This window comes from Micromys minutus, assembly GCF_963924665.1.
Source record: "Micromys minutus genome assembly, chromosome: 2".
Taxonomy (NCBI): domain Eukaryota; kingdom Metazoa; phylum Chordata; class Mammalia; order Rodentia; family Muridae; genus Micromys; species Micromys minutus.
Window position 1 is genome coordinate 96,903,641 of NC_137971.1, and position 22,626 is coordinate 96,926,266.

The window sequence follows — 22,626 nt, forward strand, 5'->3', positions numbered from 1 at the left end:
GTGATAACGACTACTAAACAAGAATGCTGCAAAGGGAATACAGATGCAGGGCAGGGCAAATGCCATGAACTTCTGGCTGTTGGCCCAGAATGCTTCTATCTATGTTCTGCTATGCCTTCCTTCTCACTACAGAAACAACCACATGAAGTCTGCAATTTCTAAGAATCTTACACAACTTAGCAACATTCTGATAAATATTACATTGTAAATGATTAAGTCACAAGATATACAGATTATACGATAGGGGTGATTTCATAAAAACACCATGATACCATGAATAACAATTCAAACACAATGGAAATTTGAGAACATTTCTTAAAACAAACTACCCTCAAACTATGTTTTGTTTACTTGAAAATTTTTTTCTTTAAAAATTTTTATTACATTTTACAAAAAGGGGTATTGGGGGCTGTGCACACTGCACAGAAGTCAGAAGACAACTTATTGAAGTTAGTTCTCTCCTACTCCAAGTGAGTCCAGTTATCAAATTCAGGTTGTCAGGTTTGGTGACAAATGTCTTTCCTCACTGAGCCAGCTTGCCAGTGTGATATTTCTTTTTAAAATGTTTTATTATTTGTATTTAAACACTTGTGTGTGTGTGTGTGTGTGTGTGTGTGTATACATTCATATACACAGGCATGCTTGCATAAGCTAGAAGAGGGTGTTGGACTTAGAGCTACAGATGTCTGTGAATCACCCAGTATAACTGCTGGGAACTGAATTAGTGTCTCCTGGAAGAACAGTTATTTTTATCTAGGGTCTCACTATGTTATCCAGGCTGTGCTGGACTAAAGTAGTACATCTCCCTTAACCTCCTGAATAACCGAGACTACTGGTCTAGGCCACCATATCTAGCCTAACTTTTTTTAAAAAAATAAACAACTTTGTTTTGCAAAGGATAACTCTGGATTTCTGATCTTCCTACCATTACCTCTATAGTGCTAAGATTATGTTTATGTGTCATAATATCTAATTTATGTGGTATTGGGGGGATCTCACCTTACAGGCTAGGCAAATGCACCATCAACTGAGCTGCATAAGATTCCTAAATACTGTTTTAAAAAGAAATAATTTTAAGAATCAATAGTGGGGGTGGTGGTGGAGAAGAGATGGCCTGGCAGTTAAAAGTATGCACTGCTTCTTTGCAGAGAATCTGGGTTCAGTTCCTAGCACCCATGTTGGGAAGATCACAGCTGTCTGTAATTTTCACTCCAGAGGCACCAATGCACACACACACACAAACAGAGAGAGAGAGAGAGAGAGAGAGAGAGAGAGAGAGAGAGAGAGAGAGAGAGAGATAAAAAATAAATAAAACAAATCTTAAAAATGTGAATTAATAGCAATAAGCAATGGCATGTGGGTGCATCTTTGTAATCCCAGAGCCCTGGAGGACGAGACAAGAGGGTTTTAGATTCAGCTAGCCTAGGTTACATAGTCAACAACAGGATGAGGACGTGAGCAGGAACAAGGACAACAGTGACTTGTATAGAATGGCAGATATTCATGAGTTTCCCTGACCCCAGGATTCTTTTCTGTCTTGTAGAGCTAATCACTGCCATCAGTTTCTTGTGTTTCATAGTGAGATATTTTATGTGTATGATGGTAAATATATATCATGTTTCCTTGTATGGTACATGCATCTTGCTTTTTTATTTAAATAAGTCTTGTAGGCTATTCCACATCAATATCCAAATAACTTATTTGTTACTTTTTATAAAAGATAAGAGTGTTATAGCCTCATCATCACATAAATGTCTCACTTGGAATTGAACCACAACTTGATACCAGAAGTAAATATCATTCAAACAAGAAACTAAAGTAATCTCAAAATGGCAGATGGGTGTGTAGGATAATCTTGAACTTCTGATCTTCCTACTCTAGTGCTGATATTATAGAAGTATACCACCACCCCTCGTCTAAGAGGATTTATTTTAATATTTATATGGATTTTCTTTAAAAAGGAAACAATATATAGAGATCAGGTCAATAAGAGGAATAAACAAATATCAAGTAGTTTGATATCAAATATCAATATTTATATAATGAAAACATATATTCATTATATAAAAAAGAACTAATAATTCAAAGTATGGTCATGAAAGCATCTTGAAGGGCTTTCCTACAAGAATAACCAAATTATTTCTAGCTTATGATGTGGTTTTATGTGTAAAAGATATGCTTTAAGGTACAATACTGACACTCATCCCTTGGTGGTAACCAACAGCTGTTTAATCTGGCCTATTTAATTACAGGGAAATCATGACTGGCATTGGAAACCTAGCTAACTACCTGGGGCTCGTGAGACCAGGAAGAACCTACTACCCCAACTTTACTAGACTAGTATAATTCCTAACTACATTCTGAAACAATATCAACAGACATGCTAACATAGAATGGGGAAATTTCAATGATTCCACTCACAAACAAAGAACTGCAGGCAACTAAAGACGACTAAGAGGGGAAGAATCAGCCTCTCCCAGGGTGAGCCTCTTAATTTATATCCAATATAAAGTGGTCAGCTCTGAAATCATAGACACACAAGCAACTCTAATGGACTCAGTGGTGTGTGTGTGTGTGTGTGTGTGTGTGTGTGTAATAGTAAAAATCAAAGAAAAAGAAGCCATCACTTTTGAGATGTAGTGGGGGATGGGAAGGGTTGGAGGGAGAAAAGAGAATATAAAAAAAATAAATAAAATGAAGTATAGATAAGGTGATATAATTATATTTTAATTAAAAAATTAAAAACAACAACATGAAACAACAGTGGACAACAAATGAACAGGACAGAAATAAATTAATTCTAGAAAAATAAGACTTCTGGTCAATGTGCCAATTATATTCATTATATAAAACTTGTAAGACAGAAGTGAGACAAAGGCCATTTCCTTCTTTCGTTTGGCTGTTTCTTGTTTCTGCTGGAAAACAGGGACACAGGTGTACAAAGGGTGTTCTGAGGCCGAACAAAGCTTTCCCCATGTCCCGAGTGTCTGCTTCATTGGTAGCTTCCAGTCCTAAGAACATAAGAATATGGAGGTAGCAGGATGTTGAACTGATCATTCCAGAGGCATCCTGGGCAGTCCTTCATGGGAGTCTAGAGAACAAAACTTTAACTCATCTGATCATTTGGTAAGCACCGAATTTCTAGAGTTAAATCCTTGCAGGTTTAAAATGTGTCTGGAATGGTTTCCATTTCCTAAATACTGATCCTAAAGTATGAAAATAAAGAAGTCAGTTTGAGTGATGAGAAAGAAGACGGCACAAAGATAACATTTTGGGGATTTTTATTCCAAATGCACAGTAAGTACCAAGTAAGTGCTTAATCCTCCTAATTTTACTAAGTAACGGGACAAAGTCTGACCTGAAATATAGTGGTTTGCTTTGAGATAGGACAGACAGTCGTGTTAGCAAAAGGAGGAATGGTCAAAATGAGAAACCAGATGAAAGGATAGCTTTGGAGAGAAAAGGGGTTTGCCTTTGGATAGTTACAAATAGTAACTAGTAAATACGCTTAGCATCTTATGCACATGCTCATTTATATCATTTCACACTCCTTTCCCTTTCCTTCCTCTTTGGTTGACATGTCAGTGCTTTCCATATGGCAGGTACTTTGAATGTATTTTTCTTTTAAAATTTGGAACATCCTATGAAGTGAGAACGGTTATTAGGCCCATATCTTGCCTGATATCTGAAGTCTCACAGTTATTAAAAAAGCAGCCCAGTACTCAAATACTTTTCATCTAAATAATCCATTCTTAAAGGATAAAGTCAGAATTTCAGTTCTTCTAAAGACAGTGCATATTTTCATGAACCAACTCCTTTTTAAGCTTTTGTACATGTGTATATTGTGTGTTAAGCATATTTACCTTCAAACCCTTATCATCCCCCTTTTCATCCCCTCTTCCCACTAGTCCTCTTTGTTCATTCCCTACAGTTTAATTTCATGTCATAGTAATATATATATAATTTTATCTACATAAAATCCAGAAGCTGCAAATGAGAGAAGGCATGTGTATTTGTCTTTCTAATATGGATTTAATTCACTGAATATGATTACCTTCCATTGCATCCATTTTCCTGAAAATGACATGAATTAGTTCTTTTCTATGGCTGAAAAATTCCATTATGTATATATACCACATTTTCACTATCCATTTATTGCTCTGTTGCTAGATGTCTAGTTTGCTTTCATAGTTTAGCTATTGTGAACAATGTACAATGAACAATGTGCTAAGTATCTCTGTGATATGCTGTCTTTGTATAAATGTGGATAGCTGGGTCCTGTGGTAGATCTAGCTTCTGCTGCTTCCACTGCTGTTACTGGAAATCCTCCTTATCTTCCTCTTTTTATTTCTTTCTTATTTTCCTTTTTTTTTTTTTTTTTGAGTAATCTCCATTCTGATTTCCATAATGGCTGGTCTAGTTTATCTCCTCTTGAGCAATATATAAAAGTTTCCTTTGAGTCAATACATATTTTAACATCATGCCAACATGAGGAGCTGTTGTGCTTGTCATAAAAAAAAAAAAAAAAAAAAAAAACCAAAACTTTCTTCTACGTTTAAAGTCCTTAGAAGTGTCTGAACAGTTGGAAAGGGACTATGGAGGACCTAGGCAACTTTAAAGCAAACTAGACTCACAATGGACAAAGAAGTGGGGGCAGAGGCAAAAAAGGAAATCTAGTGGCTGTCACCATAGCCTCACTGAGACAGCTCTGTGTCTCCCTGCCATTGTTTATAACTCGGAAGACACCATCCGGACCCAATAAATGAAAGTGTCCATTGGGAAGGGGAAACACACACACACACACACACACACACACAGAGCACATTTGTGTCAGGGAGCCTCAGAGATTGACACACTGAGGACTTGCCTCCCCCATTTCCCCTAGAAAGGCAACTTTACTAGTATTTCACAAAAAAAGAGAGGCTGTGGCAGAGAAGAAAACAAGCCTTTCCCAAAACTGCTGACTTGATTCATCCCCAAACTGACACAATGTGGAAAGAAAAACTTCAGGAAATGGGTAGATTATGTCCAAGAAAAGATTTCCTGCAAGCAGTTAACAGGAAGCTAACATGAAAAGCAGTGCTAAAAATACACAGGCTATTGGAAACAAGTGGCAAGGGCCTGGCATTTCAAGAAGTAGCTCAGGAAGTTACCAGGCCTCCCTGCACTTTCATCTTGTGAGGTCAACTGAACATGGGTAACCTACCTAGATAAGCTTCTTGGGGGTTCCTAGTGTGCTTTAAACGTCACTGGAGGCTTTATCAGTTCTCGATGTTTTAGGCTATTCATAGTAACTATTACAGCCCAGAGAAAAGTTAAGAGTCTCAGTGCCTCACATACACAGTTCAACTCACATGATGAGAAACATGAAGCAGTAGAACAAACAATCCCTATGTTCACCTGGATGTGGGTTCTAAAGGAATGAGCTTCATCTCTAACACAGCTAGGAAAATCTGCATAGAAGGGACAGTGAAGTGTATGATGTCTAGCTACACTTGGAGATCTGTGTAAATAGAGAAACTAACATGTGACGTTAGGAGGTCAGAAAGGAGCTGTTAGGAAGTGATTATTTATAAATTTTAAGAGAGAACCTCTCTGTGAGTGGTTAGAGGCAGATGCTTCATGCGCAGCTCTTTTATGCTCTACAGTTAGAGCAGAAACTTAAAGACAGAGCTGGTTTTCAGAGTCATCTTTTTTGCTTATACCTACAAAATCCAAAGTTTGCTAAATGTTCACTGAGCTCCAACATCTGTACTTTTCCCTGCATTACCAAACCAATTTTAAAAGGAAGGCATAGGGGCAATGTTGAACTTCATTTTAGAGTTGGCCTGGGACTGTGGAGTCCATAAATGTCCTCAACACCCACCTTCACACTAATCTGCCCCAAAAGTACATTCCTAATCTTGTATTTGCAGTTTGTATATTCAGAAGTTCTGGTTCTCAATTACAAAGTGAAAACTTACTACTAAGCATCCTGCAAACACACAGAGACATTATGTCAAATCCTTCTTCCAAGACTAAAACGAATAATTTGAGAACAAAGATTTTTCAGTGGTATATTTTTTATACCCAATAGGAGCCAGATGTGAAGGCAAAGTGGCAAACAACATGTAGGTGGTCCTGTGTGATTAGAGTCTAGGGAGACAGGGCAAGGCAAACACCAAGTTTTTCACAGTGGGTGATCTTTCTTTTGCTGTAAATCCATGGATTCTTTGTTGTTGTTGCTCTTATCTTTGCTCATTTCTTGGCAGCCTTTGAGGCAGCTGAGCACTCCTTCTTTCCTAAAGGCTTCTTCGAAATCCTTTTAATTGAGTGACATCACATTTTCTACGTCTTTCTGTTTAGCCTTCACAGGGTTCTTTTAAGGTCTGCAATCCTTGTGATTTCATCCAGCTCCCTCTTGTTTTGCTCTTCACATTCTTGGTAGTTTAGAATGCTCTCCTTGTGCAGAGCACTGCTGGGCTTCAACTCCATGCTGCCCACCACACTTTAGTACTTGATGGGCAATTGTGAGTAAAGCTAATATCCTCACTTTTATTTGTCAGAGGGAAAGGTAGTTTAAATACCCACAGCCCTGATAAACTGCTTCATGATAAAAGTAAAAAATAGGATTTTACACTTTGTTTATAAACATTTGTCTTCATTAGAGATTCTATTCCTGTGATTGAACACCATGACCAAAAGCAACTTAGGGAAGAAAGAGTTTATTTCATCTTACAGCTTTTAGTTCACCATCACAGAAGTCATGGCAGTACTCTGGTGTAAACTGATAGAGAGGTCACCATGGTTTGCTCAGTCTGCTTTCCTTACAGCCCCCAGGACCACTAGCCTAATGAAAGCACTGCCCTTTCATATCAACTTTGAATCAGGAAGATGCACCACAGGCCCATCTGGTGTGGGTATATTCTCAGTGGAGGCTTTCTCTTCCAAAATGACTCTAATTTGTGCCCATTGACATAAAACTGGCTAGCACAATATCTATGTATTATTTATTTTAAATCTTAGAAATATGAACACCACAATTGGCATTTTATTTGTTACATTAAAACAGCAAACATTATCAAACAGTGAAAAACTAATAAGAATTAAAAATATCAGAAAATTAAATGGCCAAATATATAATGGCAGGAGTCTTCATGTATAAGCAAGCATGTAATAAAAACAACTTAATTGGATTAAGATTTGATACATATCGAACCATAATATATTAGCAAGTATTCTGTTTTTATTATGTATTTATGTGTTTATTTATTTATTTTAGTTATTTGAGATAGGGTTTCTCTGTGTAGCCCTGGCTATCCTGGAATTCATTATGTAAACCAGGCTGGCCTAAAACTCAAGAGATCTGCCTGCTTCTGTTTTCTGAGTGCTAGGACTAAAGGTGTATACTACTATGCCTTGCCTCTTCTATTTTTAAAAACTCAAGGTCATGGAAAAAAGAAAAATTACTGGATTCAACTGCTCAGAAATATGGTTATGATTCCTATGGTATCTATGCGTCACAGTGGAATTTTGATAATTAGACGTAGAAGGGAACATAGTAGAGAAAACTCGGACTGGCCCACTAGATATTTACTTAATGATCTTTGATCTAATACCTATTAGTCCTGAAATTCCTAAAACAGTCTACTCTTAGCATCTAGTCTGATTTTAATGAAAGGTTATACAGTCATTTATAACTTATCATAGATTGAATCAATAGGTTTAATTTCCCATTTTTCATGGTTTGACACTGGAGTCTCCAGAAAGAAACAGAACAGTAGTAGAGTTTGCAAAAGGCAGAGGAGAAGACACTTTGTAAGGCTTTCCTTTCTGCTGCAGGCCAGAGATGGCATTGAAGGGTCAGGAGTTGGGTAAACTTCTCACGGCTAAGTCAGTCAGTTAAGATCTATTTCAGAAGCGGTTGAAATACAATAAAAATGAGAAAACGTACTTCATCTTCTTCCTTAGGGAGAAAAGATCAAGGCAGAAGTTGGAAATACAGTGGTAGAGTAATGAGCAAAAGAAACTCCTCATCAATAACAGAAGAAACACCATTGTAATTACACCCTACCTTATGCATTATGTCCAGCTAACAGTGAGTATATATGTTCTGAGTTCCTACATTCTCTATGGCACAGCCTATTACAGATCCTACAATTAAGGTTCCTTAAGAAGGCACCTATATTTTTAAAATATAAAGCAGGAGAAAAATAATATGTCAGAAGTTTAGTGGAATGAGCAGTGCTGTGGTCCTGGGTGGTCTAGGAAAGTTACATAAGCAGCAGACCTGGGGCTGGGCCAGTCAACATGAAGGCCTGGGCTTTGCTATTCTTTGTGGGTGACCTTTCTTCTTTAGAGCCACCAAATAACTTTTAAACATAAAATAACAACAATAACTACCAACAAAATACTTGCATGGGTAAACTTGATAACATACAGAATATTAAATGTGGCATCACTTCAGTTTTCTAAAAGAGCACAATAAGGGTGCTGTCTCCCTCACCATCATAAAAGCATTTAACATTAACTGAATGTTGCAGCAGATACTGAGCTGTTGTCTGGATAACAATGCCAATATACAATCCTCTTCTACTTTACTTCTGTCAGAGAGTCTAGAAAGGCAGAATATTTACCTTACCAATTTCTCTGTTAACATGTCACAGTTACACAAGTTACCAGCAGAAATCTCCTAGTGGAAATTTTGGTTTTCTTTGTACCATGAGGCTGAAAACTAGCATACTGGATGGGAGTAGAATGAATTAAGCATCCTTGATTATAATTCTGGTAAACTTAAGATAGCAGCTGTCTGTTACAGAATTTTTATAATGTCAGAGGAATAGCTATCTGTTTAAACTACTGTCAGTGTCAGCTTCTCTGTTACATAAACTGGAAACAGTCCTAAATAAATGCTAATCATGTGTTTACTCAGGGTTATAAAGTAAGGATATGGCAGAAACAGATTTCAAGCCCATATCTGACTGATCCAAAGCCCTGACTTTTAACTATTGCCCTAACAAGTATACACACTATCATAGTTGTCTCTTAATGACCAGGGTATGGTTGTGTTTTGATTAGGCAGTCTAGCTATATTGTGACACATCATTCTGGATACATTTTAATAACATCAACAACAATAATAGCACTAAATCTAGTTTTACTGGCTCTCAGACTGAAGCAAAGGAAGTCAACATCATTTATAGCTATCTCCTGATTATTTTCTTGATCTATGACCATTTTTCAGTCACAATTTCTTTTACATTTGAAATTTTAATATGTGTACAAGAAGAAAGTTTTTATTTTTGTACAAAGTTGGATATTCAAGATGGTTACAAATGAGTTCAACTCCTACTCGTACTTTCTATTAAGTGGACAAATGCTACATCAAAAGACTAAGCATCTGATAAATAGCAGAGTACTTTTGGAGGGTCACTTATGCCCGTACAATACAGTGAAGTGGAAAGATGCTCAGAAATAAAGCAGAAACAACACCAACTTGATGGTGGCAGCGATCAGCTGTAGAGTTGTTGGGGTGTTTAGGACTCACTCTCTAGAGAAATGCATTCTTCACTTATGATTGGCCATTACATAGGAGGCTAAAAGGCATACTTCCCGCTGTCATGGAAAGCTTAGCACTGACTCTTTATGTGGGTCCCTAAGAGCAGACAGCCCTTATGCAATGCCGATAGGTCACCTCCCTCAATCAATCAGCTAACTGCATGAAATCACCCCTCATAGATTAAAAAAAAAAAAAAACTGTCGTTCTAAATGAATGCAGTTCATTCAGAAAGCAAAAGTCTTTTGTTTCCTTTTGACAACCTTATTTAACTCTAAAGCTCCTCCATCTACACAAAATTCTACAAATGTTAACAATCAGCTATAATGAGCAAATCCTTCTGGCTTTAGAGTGAATACGTGCATTTTAAAAAGAGGAAGTCATATTTTAAAATGTAGTTTCTTGGTCCTATGGGATGTGAAATGGTAAATAAAGGAGCAAGGAGTTATGCTGATCATCTTTGGCCATTCCCTACAAAACTCACCACACTGATGTCATTGTTGGTGTTTTTCTATTTTGCTGACCAAAGTAGGACCTGGTGGACACATGTAGAATGACTTCTGATCAGACACAGCACTGATCTTAATAACACAGGTTCTCTAAGAGACTGGTGGCTAGTCCCAACTAATATAAGCAGTGAATGCTGTATTTCTGTAGCTAATACTAAATACTGGGGACAAGTATTTTTGTCTCTGGCCTACTGAGATAAATTGAGCAACCAAGCTGAAAAATCAATCAATCACCTTATACTGAGTGACAGGGCACCCTTATTCATACTACTTCCTTGCTGCCTCTTGCTAGCATTTAGTTTCCTGCTTCCAAATATGGGGTTATTTTGTTTAGGTTTCCATACTTTCTGTGCCATTTCCCTTACTACTTAGAACTCTTTCTTCAAAGGTCTCAAATTCCATATCAATTAGCATGTGAAGGAAAGACTGTATATCATCTGGAAGCACTGAAAATGCCTTATTAAGAGGTGATGTAAGAGCTAAATAAAGGTCAGGTAGGATTTTAATTAATAGACATAGGGGAAAGAACAAATGGAAGTTTCCAGGAAGGAGAAAAGGGTATTTGGCATGTGACAGGTAACACTCTAAGTACTTTCTTTGTAAATTCACATCTATACCTAAACATAAATGACTCTAGAAAACACAGGTGTTGTTATTATTTTCTCAAAGCTATTAACCAGTACACAAAATTTACCCAAGGTCACAGAGTAGAGAGGTGAAGCTAGTTTTAAGCTAAAATCTAAATTCTAATGATCTCTTCCTTTACTCTGGTGAGCACACACATGGAAGCAGGACAGGACAAAGCTCGTTTAAGAGAACCAAGCCTGTGTGTAGGAATTTATGTGGTAAGTATCTGTTTTGTGGAGTAAGCATTTTTTAAAAATATGGGAGCTACTTAGGCTCAATGTCATAACTCACATCCCTCAGGCAGCTCCCCAACTATGTGAAAATTATACTCTTCCTTCAAGACATGCTTTAAATGCCATCTCCTCAACAATACAGTCCTTGATCTTATAAGTGTAATGCAAATCCTTCTTTATCTAACAATTTCTATGTTTTACTTAGATCTCTTTGCACATATTACAAAAAGATTTTATAGCAGCTTCTCATCTTCTATTCTATTCCATTCAGAACAGAAAATCAGTTTGAGGACAGTACAGGGTTTGTATCACTGAGACATTTCCCATAGTTTCTATAGTAGGCCATGCACTGTATTCAACTAGGGGACTCTTAAACCCTCATGGATGTGGACAGAGACAATGCTACCTTAGTGAGATGCTTTCCAAACAGAAATTGTGTTTAAAGGTGTCCATTAATGGGTCCAGGGGTGAAGTGTTGTTGGTTAGAATATGCATGGCCCCGAAAGACTCATATGTGTGAATGCTTGGCCCATAGGGAGTGGAACTATTAGGAGGTGATCTTGTTGGAGTAGGTATAGCCTTGTTGGAGGAAGTGTGTTACTGTGGGGGTAGGCTTTGAGGTCACATATACATATATTTATATAGCACACACACACACACACACACACACACACACAGAGAGAGAGAGAGAGAGAGAGAGAGAGAGAGAGAGAGAGAGAGAGAGAGAGAGAGAGAGAGAGAGATATGCTCAAGTTATGCCTGACGTGGAAGCCAGTTTCCTCCTGGCTCCTTTGGATCAAGATGCAGAATTTTCGGCTACTTCCTCTGCACCATCTCTGCCTTCACACTGCCATGTTCCCTGCCATGATGACAATGGACTGAACCTCTGAAATTGTAAGCCAGCCCTTATTAAATGTTTTCCTTTATGTTATCAATAAAACCCTAAGACAAGTATGTAACTGTTCCTATGTTTTATTGAACAGCTCATTGAAAACAGACCATTCTCTGGGGGTAAGGGGTATAGGGGAGTAGCCTGTCAATATTTATATTATGTGCCTTAAGGAATAAATCTAGGTTTGGTGAGATGGCTCAGCAGATAAATTCTTCTGCCAAGCCTAATGATCATAGTTCAATCCTCAAAAACCACATCATGGTGATAACCAGCTTCTTAATGTTGTCCTCTGGCCTGTGCATACTTTCATGTACACACAAGAAGAAAGAAAGAAAGAAAGAAAGAAAATCAATCTAAATTAACATATGTATTTCTAGGAATACATTTTAGGAACTTTTAAAAAAGATATATGTGAGGATAACCATTATACTACTATGCAAAATAGTGAAAAAAAATAACCCACTTGCCAGTACAGAAATTAAAAATATATTTGTGTCTAAAATCTCAAAGATATGGCAAAGCAATAAATTAAGAAATAGAGCAATTACTGTGTTTAGTATAGAAAGAAGAATAAGACAAGACTAGACATTTTTTAAGGCTTGTTTTATTTTAATGACTGATCCCTGTGAGGCCACAGCCAGGCCATTATGTACAAACATGAGGGAAGCTTTATTTCTTGGTTTCATCTTCCTTGGACAGAGTCCTGATGATCTTTTCCTCCTCAGCTTGGAGGTGCTACTCCCAGTGCTTTCAAGCTTCCTTGGTCTTAGACCTGCCAGCCTCAGCCAGTAGCTTCTTGCAGGCCCTGTCCACCTTCAGTGTGTGGATGTGCTCCATGAGAATCCGCTTGGTTTTGAACACATTCCCTTTGACCTTCAGGTACAGGCTGTGACATATATGGCAGTCTATCTTCTTAGATTCCTAGTATCTCCTGAGAAGCTGGCGCCCGATCCTCATCCTTATTCAGGTTACTTCAGGCATGCAAGCGTTGTCAGTACCCTTCCTCTGCCCTACCATTGGGCCAAGGTATTTTTCTGGCAGTGAGCCCAGGAATGGACAGTCACAGGCTTCTGGATGATCATTCCATCTTTGATCAACTTACTGATCTGCTGACAGGAGCTGGCATTGGCAATTTTGTTGGTCTCATTGGGGTCCAATCAGACCTTCTATTTTACCACAGCGGAGGACAGTAGAGGCAAGCCTCTTCTGTAGTCTGAGCATACTCATGGCTGCAAGACTAGAAATTCTTAACATTTTCCAATGATTGAAAATAGATGATATTATACTAATAGTTATGTACACTATAGATTACTACAACATCCATATATCAACTCATGTGAAGGAAACATGGTTAAAGAAAATGAAGAAAGACTGCCTGTGTCTGGAGCCTGGGAAGGTATCAGGCTAGGGAACAGAATGCCTATAGAGCCTTTAAAAAATTTAGAAACGATGAGAGTCAGCAAGATAAATAAGTTTGTAAAGGTACTTGCTACCAAGCCCAACAACCTGAGTTTGAGCTTCAGAATCAATCTACATGATAAAAAGAGAGAATTCCTGGTCAATTGTCTTCAGACCTTCATATACACACGAATGTGTATGCACACACAGACACAGACATACACACAGACACAATACACAATGAATGAGAGAGAGAGAGAGAGAGAGAGAGAGAGAGAGAGAGGGAGAACATGAGAACATGTAGTATTTGTCTTCTTCCATTGCCTAGGCCTGCTCGTTACTGAGAGCCTAGGACACGAGCAAGGTCATTTCTAGAGAGGAATGAGTTATCTTCTCATATGTGCGGTTTCTGTAGTCTTTCCCAAAGGAGTCTTGAAGAGTAGCAAGCAGGATATACCTCAGTTGTGAGACCAAGGAGAGTTCTCTTGTTTGGCTCTAGCATCTGCTGGTATTTTGCTAACTCTTAGCTTCTCCAAAATTACCCGCCCACTGGTTTCCCAGAGTCAAAAAGCCAAAATATCTTGGCTAAATGGGTGATGGATCACAGATGACAGAGGTTAAAAAAAAAGTCTGTAATGTTTCTTTTTTAAAGGCCAAAACATATCACACACTTCTCATTCTTATTCTCTTTGCGTTCTGTCTTGTGAAACATTCCGTTGTCTGTATTTCCATTCATTGCAGTGGAAAAAGGCAAATAGGTCATGCTGAAAGCTTAAATAAATTCACTGTCTTCTGATTTCAGACCAGCTGTAGTCCATCTCCCCTGAAGTTGAGCCAAAAATCAAGGAGAATATGGATGAAGCTGTAGACATTGTACCCCTTAAAGAACTCCGGGAAAGGGAGCTCTAAGGGAGACCAACACTGAAGACTAGAAGAAGACTGGACTCTGGACTATCCTTTCTACTTATCCTTATTTCCTTTAACCTTAGAATCCACGAATACTGGTTTTCAGTGAAACACGTTTTTCAACTTTTTTAAAAAAAAACCTCCATTTTTAACCAAATATAATTTTCCTAAGCCTTCACATTTTCATTTACTTCCTCTGTGAGAGCGGCTCTGCTGCTTGTTTAATCCTTAGCAGCCAAGCTTCACTTTTTGAAATCTGTATTATAAAAAAGGAAGCTTTTCATTGTTTCGTTATAAATTATAATACCAAATGAAAATAATTTTAAAGTATATACAAGCATCCACTGAATTCTGTCATAATCTGAGTGTTACTCAGAATCAGGAGTAAAGCCCTTTAAAGCAAATTTTGGGTTGTTTTTTCATCTCCACTTCTGATTTAGCCTAAGCTAAGATTTTACTAAAGCTCCTTTGCTCCCATTTCCCATGCACAAAGAATTCAATATAGGGTTCTATGCTTTTGTGCTCATTTGACTAAAGCTTCCGCCCCAGAGTGTACTCTGCCAAACTGTTTCTGGTAAGCAACTTTGGAAAGTGAAAATTCCCTAGACATTTTGAATATGTCTATGAGAGGAAGACACACAGGGGCCAGGGAACTGAAACATACCCCTTCAAGTCCACTTCTGTCCTAAGAAGGTGGGGGAGGGGAGCTGCAGAACAGTTGTTAGAGGAAGCAGACTTGCAGGATTTGGGCAGCAAACAATTGGGTACTGTATCCAGTGGTTGGCTGGACAGCTGTCAGCTCAAGAACAGGTCACGATTTTGTCTAAAGTAGGAGGGCACCAAACTCTGTTCACTACAATCTCTGCACTCTTATACTTAATTGCAATGCCAGTGTTGGAAGGGTTCTTAGAGATCCTTTTGTCAGTTTAGGTCTTTCTATCTCTCCCTGCTTCCATCCTCTCTGTAGCACAGTCCCCTTTTCTGTATACTAATGTTTTCATAGACCCACAAACTGTAATTTAACACTGACCTACTCTGGCCGGAAGGGGACACAGACAAAAAGGTTTGCTTGCCAAGCTGCCACACCCCTTTAATCCTACCATTTGGGAGGCAGAGGCAGGTGGGCCTCTGAGTTAGAGTGATATGCTATCTTAAAATAAAACAACATTTGGATTTTGGTCTTCATTCTGTTGATTCCCAGCCTTGGCTCACAGTACCAAGGAGTCTCTGGCTAAAACTTAGATGGCCAGGTCTTCAGTGTTGTTCCACAGACTCACAGAGATATGCTCAACCTTTTTATATCTTCTCTTCTGATATCAGTAACTCCCAATGCTTCATTTGCTATTCTACCTAGAAGAGTCTTCACATTAGACTTAAAAAAAAGCAAAATGTATCTCTTTACTTAGCAAAGAAAGGACCTAAACTATAGCAGGAGGAAATGAAAAGGGGTGCTGACAAGTAGATGGGATCTAAAAGTCCAGCAGCAGAGTTCAAGTTCTTAGTCTGAAGATTCAGGACCAGATCTCTAGCTCTCAGAGGACCAATTAGAGAAAACAAAACAAACAAACAAACAAACAAACAAACAAAAAAAACCACAGTAGAAAATGACCATGGAACCAAAATATAAGGACTTGTACTTCATCCGGGACTTGGCCAAAAGGAATCAAGTAAGACTACATTTTAGAATTGGGGGACTCCAACACAGAGGGATCAGCCTTAAAATTCACTTGATACTGATTCCTAGAGGCCTAGATCAGGTTTTTAAATTCTATCCTCACTCACCTGAATGTCTTTATAAAGTTCACTGTAAGATAGAAAGGCAACACCCTGCAGGAGGCGTCACAGCACAATATGTCTGTGCCCTTCTTGTCTAGCAGGATGAAAGCAAGCCCGTTGCTGAATGCTGCAAACAGATGTCCCTGTTTTGAGCTCATTCACAGAGAAACCCAAAGCCATTTTCTTTCCTGTTGTAGAATATAGATTTAAGCCAGGCATGGTAGTACATATCTATAAATGCACCACCTGGGAGGTAGCAGGAGGACCTGGAGATCAAGGAAAACCTCCATTACATAGCAAGTTATGGCTAGCCTGACCCACACGAGACCTTGCCTCAAAAGCTAAAGCCAAAATTAAGAGAGGTTACAGATTTGTTTGCCACCCCTCAAGGGAAGGTAGCCTCTTTTTCTAGTTACAGGGATTGAAATACAACTGGCCTAAAGCAATTATGTAAATTCTGTCCCCACACGCCGCCCCCTCCCCACCTAGGACTGATCTAGAGAGGGACAGGTCACCTAGTTACAGCCAATAAGAAAAAAAAATCCTCAAAACTAAACATTAAAGTTTTTTTTCTGGAGCTCAGAAAGTACCAAGTTTTCTTAGCAAAATGCTTGAGCTACAAAACAGCAAACAAACTCCTTGATACCTGTTACTTTTTAGTACATTAAACACGTGTCAGTGTCCTTATGACTTAAGTCCCTACTAGTCAGATTTTGTTAACAGAGTCTGAGTTTTCCTGACCTGTTGAGATGCTTAATGAATAAATTAAAACCATAAGTATTATATCCTGTAAACCACAGAGGTATGTATTATTTGGTATTCAAGTTTGAGAGGCCCACAAATTTCAGGTCAAGAGTCTTTGCTTCAAGCTGGGCATGCTGGTACACACCTTTAATTCCAGTGCTTGAGAGGTAGAGGCAGGCAGGTCTCTGTGAGTTTGAGGCCAACCTGGTCTACATAGTGAGTTCTAGGACAGCTAGGGCTATATAGTGAGAGCTGTACAGTCTCAAAAACAGCAACAACAAAAAGATTTTTTACTTCACACTGAGGGCTCTCAGTACATGGTCCTGGACCACCATTATGAATATCACCTAAAGGCTAGATCTCTAGCCCTACATTGTACTAACAGAATCAGAAACATCAGGGATGAGTCCACATTTAAAAAAAAATTAAGTCATCTAACTGAACCAATTTATGCTAAAGTTTAAGGACTATTGATTTGAACACAGCTCTATCCAACTAAACTTTCAGTAGTGATGAAAATGATTTTACCTACAGACTGAAACAAAGGCCATCCAGAGACTGCCTCACCTGGAGATCCAGCCCCATATATAGCCACCAAACCCATACAATATTGCTTATGCCAAGAAGTACATGCTGACAGGAGCCTGATATAGCTTCTCCTGAGAGGCTCTGGCAGATCATGACAAATACAGAGGCAGATGCTCACAGCCAACCATTGAACTGACAATGGGGTCCCCAATGGAGGAGTTAGAGAAAGAACTGAAGGAACCCCGAAGGGGTTTACAACCCCATAAGAACAACAATACCAACCAACCAGAACTCCCAGGGACTAAATCATTGTCCAAAGAGTATACATGGATGGACCCATGGCTCCAACTGTATATGTAGCAGAGAATGTCCTTGTTGGGCATCAATGGGAGGAGAAGCCCATGGTCCTGCCAAGGATTGATGCTCCAGTGTTGGGGAATGTCAGGGCTGAGAGGTGGGAGGAGGTAGGTGGGCGAGTACCCTCTTAGAAGCAGGGGAGGGGGTTGGAATGGGGGGGTTATAGAGGGGAAACTGGGAAAGGGGATAACATTTGCAATGTAAATAAAATATATCCAATAAAACAAAAAGAAAAACAAAAGTATGAAAGAAATTTTAAAAAAAAGAAAGAAAATGCTTTTACCTGAGTTATCTAGTACAGTTACAACTAGGCATATACATGTACACAGCAGTTGGAGTGTGGTAGCCAAGTACAACTGAGAAAGGAAAATTTAAATTTTATTTGGTTTTTAATTTATTAAAATTTAAATACGTATTCATGACCTATGTATTAGAGAGTCTAGGTCTGAATTAAAATAGGATTCTTGCAAACCCAAATAGCTCCTGGTACTAAAGCAGAAAAACATTGACCAGGCTTAGCTTGAGTCTCTGCATTTCTAATGTACTCATATGTGACCTAGATGCTTCTAACCTCAAGCTGGCACCATGCAGAGAGCTGAAATAAGTGAAATTTTCTTGTGTTCTCCTGTGCCTTAATATTACTGAAAGAATGACAACTACTCTCTAATGGGGAAAATGTATAAGGTCTGCTGTGTTCCAGAGACTGTTAATAACGCCTCGTAATCATCAGGTAGCAGGAGCCATGCTTTCAAATAATTTTACAGGAAGGTTAAGTGATTTGCACAAGGTGCCCCATCTTTTTTATTTCACGATTCTAATTATGTATGTGGAGGTAGAGGTTGCATGTGTTGCTGATAACTAAATACTCACTAGTGTAAAGAAGACCCTAGAAAGAGAGTCAGGAAAGATAAGTGAACTGGTGGTCTGGATGGGGCTATGTCTTCTTGAATAACAACTATGCCAAAGACTGGATGGCCAGCAATACAGCTTTCAAGTATTAATGGGAAAGGCAAAATTCAAGAACAAACACACAAGGGACTTTTCTGAAGGTCAAAAAGGCAATAATAAATGCCAAGCCCAGAAAAGCTTTTAAATCTGACCTTTTCCTCTGCTGAAGCCATTCGCCTTCCAGCATCTTCAATCTAATAGACTGAAGTGGGCTCTTAGGAGAGAAGTAGGCTAGTCTTTTCCTTAATGCTGCCTCTCTACCACTACTCAAGCAGAAGCAGTATTACTGGTAATTACATCATTATACTGTAATGGAACACATGTGGTGCAAGTGAAACAGCCCAGCAGCTCTTTAGTTGAGGAGAAAAGGACTCCCCATTCACCCTTTCATTTTTTTGTTAACCCTCCAGGTTCTGGTTCATTTTCAAAGACAAAATGCCCTTAGAATATTTCACAACCACAGAATAAGAGACCACAGAGGTGGAGATTCGTTGAAGAGCAGGAGTGAACTTAATATTTTAGTGTAAGGGCAATCTCCCCTGGAACAGGAAAAGCATCCATCTATCACAGTGACAGATACTGTGAATATGTGACAATGTGGGAATAATTTGCAGCTCACAAGCTTCAGTTTCTTCATCCATAAAGTACAGCAGATTCTAAAATGCCACTGGAAACAACTGAGATGGAACCAAATGACCTAAGAGCTTACTCCTTTTGTTCTCAGCTCTATTCTTTTAGTACATAAAAAGACTCCAGTAGAAAAGAGAGTGGAGGAAAATATGGAAGACTAACTCCAATTGGATTCTTGCCTCTGCTCTATCCATAAATTAGCATTAGATCATTGTCCACAACATCCTCAACCTTTTTCTTTTTTCTTTTCTAGGCACTGCATGTAAAAATTTTTAATGTTTTAAATTTTATTTAATATTTTTTTTTACACTTCAGATTTTATCCCTCTCATGTCCACCCTCTGACTATTCCATATTCCATACCTCCTCCTCTTGTCTCCACAAGGATGCCAAATCCCCCAAGCCCCTCCCCACCAGGCCTTCCCACTCCCTGGGGTCTCCAGTCTCTTGAGGGTTAGGTGCATCTTCTCTGACTGAACCCAGATCTGGTAGTCCTCTGCTGTATATGTGTTGAAGGCCTCATACCAGCTGGTGCATGCTGCCTGGTTACTGGTCCAGTGTCTGAGAGATCTTGGGGGTTCAAGTTAGTTGAGACTGCTGGTCCTCCTACAGGGTTGTTCTCCTCCTCAGCTTCTTCTAGCTTTTCCATAATTCAATCACAGGGGTCAGCAGCTTCTGTCCATTGGTTGGGTGCAAATATCTGCATATGATTGTTCAGCTGCTTGTTAGGTCTTTCGGAGGGCAGTCATGATAGGTCCCTTTTGTGCGTGCTCCATAGCCTCAGTCATGGTGTGAGGCCTTGGGCCTTCCCTTGAGCTGGATCCCAATTTGGGCCTGTCATTGGACCTCCTTTTCCTCAGGCTCTTCTCCACTTTTGTCCCTGCAATTCCTTTAGACAGGAACATTTTTGGGTCAGAGTTTTTGACTGTGGGATAGCAACCCCATCCCTCTGTTGATGCCTGTCTTTCTGCTAGAGGTAGGCTCTACAAGTTCCCTTTCCCCACTGTAGGGCATTTCATCTAGGGTCCCTTCCTTTGAACCCTGAGAGTATCTCAACTCCCAGGTCTCTGGTGCATTCTTCAGGGTTCCCTCACCTCCTACCTCCTGAGGTTGCCTGTTTTCATTCTTTTTGCTGGTCCCCACTGTTTTGGTTCTGTTCCCCCCTACCCAATACCTGATCATGTTTCCCTCTTCCCCTCCCTTCCTCCTTTCCCACCCAGGTCCCTCCTTCCCTTCCTCCTCCTGTGATTTCTTTCTTCTCCATCCCAAGTGGGATTGAGGCATCCTCACTTGGGACCTTCAGCTTGTTAACCTTTTTGAGATCTTTGGATTGTACCCTGGGTATTTTGTACTTTTTTGGCAAACATCTACTTATTAATGAGTGCACACCATGCATGTCCTTTTGTGTCTGAGCTACCTCACTCAGGATATTTTCTAGTTTTATCCATTTGCCTGCAAGACTCAGGATGTTCTTGTTCTTAATAGCTGAGTAGTATTATTCTATTGTGTAAATGAACCACATTTTCTGTATCTATTTTTCTGTTGTGGGTCAAGTAGGTTGCTCCCAGCTTCTGGCTATCACAAACAAGGCCACTATGAACATAATGAAACACATGCCCCTGTAGTATGGTATATGCCCAAAAATGGTATAGCTGGGTCTTCATAGCTATGTACAATTTTATGAGGATTGTTGATTGAGTTCCAGAGTGGTTGTACCGGTTTGCAACCCTACCAGCAATGGAGGAGTGTTCCTCTTTCTCCACATCCTCTTTAACATGTGCTGTCACCTGAGTTTTGATCTTAGCCATTCTGACTGGTGTGAGGTGGAATCTCAGGGTCATTTTGATTTGCATTTCCCTGATAACTAAGGACTTTGAACATTTTTTTTTTTAGGTGCTACTCAACCATTTGAGATTCCTCTGTCGTGAATTCTGTTTAGTTCTATACCCCATTTTTTGATTGGGTTGTTTGGTCTTTTGGTGGTTAGATTCTTGAGTTCTTTATATATTTTGGATATTAATCCTCTATAAAATGTGAGGTTAGTGAAAAAGTTTTTTCCCAATCTGTAGGTTGTCAGTTTGTCCTATTGACTATGGCCTTTGCCTTATAGAAGCTTTCTAGTTTCATGAGGTCCCATTTATCAATTCTTGATCTTAGAGCCTAAGCCACTGGAGTTCTGTTTAGAAAATTTCTCCCTGTGCCAATGATTTCAAGGGTCTTTTTCACTTTCTCTTTTATTAGATTCAGTGTATCTCATTTTATGTTGAGGTCTACTTGGACTTGAGCTTTGTGCAAGGTGACAAATATGTATCTATTTTGTCAGTAAGACTAGCACTATTTATTGAAGATGCTTAATTTTTTTCTTTGTATATTTTTTACTTCTTTGGCAAAGATCAAGTATCCCTACATGTGTGGTTTTATTTCTGGGTCTTCAATTCGTTTCTTTTTAAAGATTTATTTATTTGTTTTACATATTTGAGTACACTGTCACTCTATTCTTACACACCAAAAGAGGGCATCAGATGCCATTACAGATGGTTGTAAGCCACCATGTGGTTGTTGAGAATTGAACTCAGAACCCCTGGAAGAGTAGTCATTGCTCTTAACTGCTGAGCCATCTCTCTGGGTCTTCAATTCCATTCCATTGATCAACCTATCTGTCTCTATACCAACACCATGACGTTATTTTTAAATCACTATTGCTCTGTAGTACAGCTTTAGGTTAGGGATGCGGATGCCCCAGAAGTTTTTTCATTGTGAAGAATTATTTTTGCTATTCTGTGTTTTTTGCTTTTCTAGATAAATTTGAGAATTGCTCTTTCCATGGCTTTGAAGAATTGTGTTGGGATTTTGATGGGAAATGTGTTGAATTTGTAGATTACCTTTGGTAAAATGGCCATTTTTACTATGTTAATTCTGCCAATCCATGAGCATGGGAGATCACTTCATTTTCTGAGATATTCTTCAATTTATTTCTTTAAAAGCCTGAAGTTATTGTCATACAAATCTTTCACTTGTTTGGTTAAAGTTACCCTCAGATATTTTATATTATTTGTGGTTACTGTGAAGTGAGTTGTTCCCTAGTTTCTTTCTCACCCTGCTTATCATTTGTATAGAGGAAGACTACTGATTTGTTTGAGTTAATTTTATATTTGGCCCATTTGCTGAAGTTGTTTATCAGCTGTAAAAGTTCTCTTGTTGAGTTTTTGAGGTCATTTATGCATACTATCATATCATCTGCAATAGCAATACCTTTATTTCTTCTTTGCCAATTTGTATCCCCTTGATCTCTTTTTGTTGTCTTATTGCTCTAAATAGTACTTTGAGCACTATATTGAATAGATATGGGGAGAGTGGGCATCCTGAGAGGAGTGTAAGTGCTTAAACAATATTTTGAACTTATGCTATATAAGAAACACTAATGACAACTATGATAACCATTTGAAATCTGGGAAAGAAATGATGAAACCTAAGATACCCGTTACAGCAATTTTGGGAAATAAGTACAGAGATTAAATATATTACCTTATGCCATATATACATA

The 22,626-nt window shown here is 38.8% G+C and overlaps 1 protein-coding gene and 1 pseudogene across 2 annotated transcripts in view; both read right to left on the reverse strand.

Annotated features, from left to right (window-relative positions):
* Positions 1-22,626, reverse strand: part of GAB2 (GRB2 associated binding protein 2) — a 157,482-nt gene that overhangs the window by 86,049 nt on the left and 48,807 nt on the right. The gene's annotated exons all lie outside the window — the stretch shown is intronic.
* On the reverse strand, positions 12,466-13,023 carry LOC308416751 (large ribosomal subunit protein eL19-like; annotated as a pseudogene). Its single transcript has one exon. The product of its transcript is annotated as a large ribosomal subunit protein eL19-like (transcript).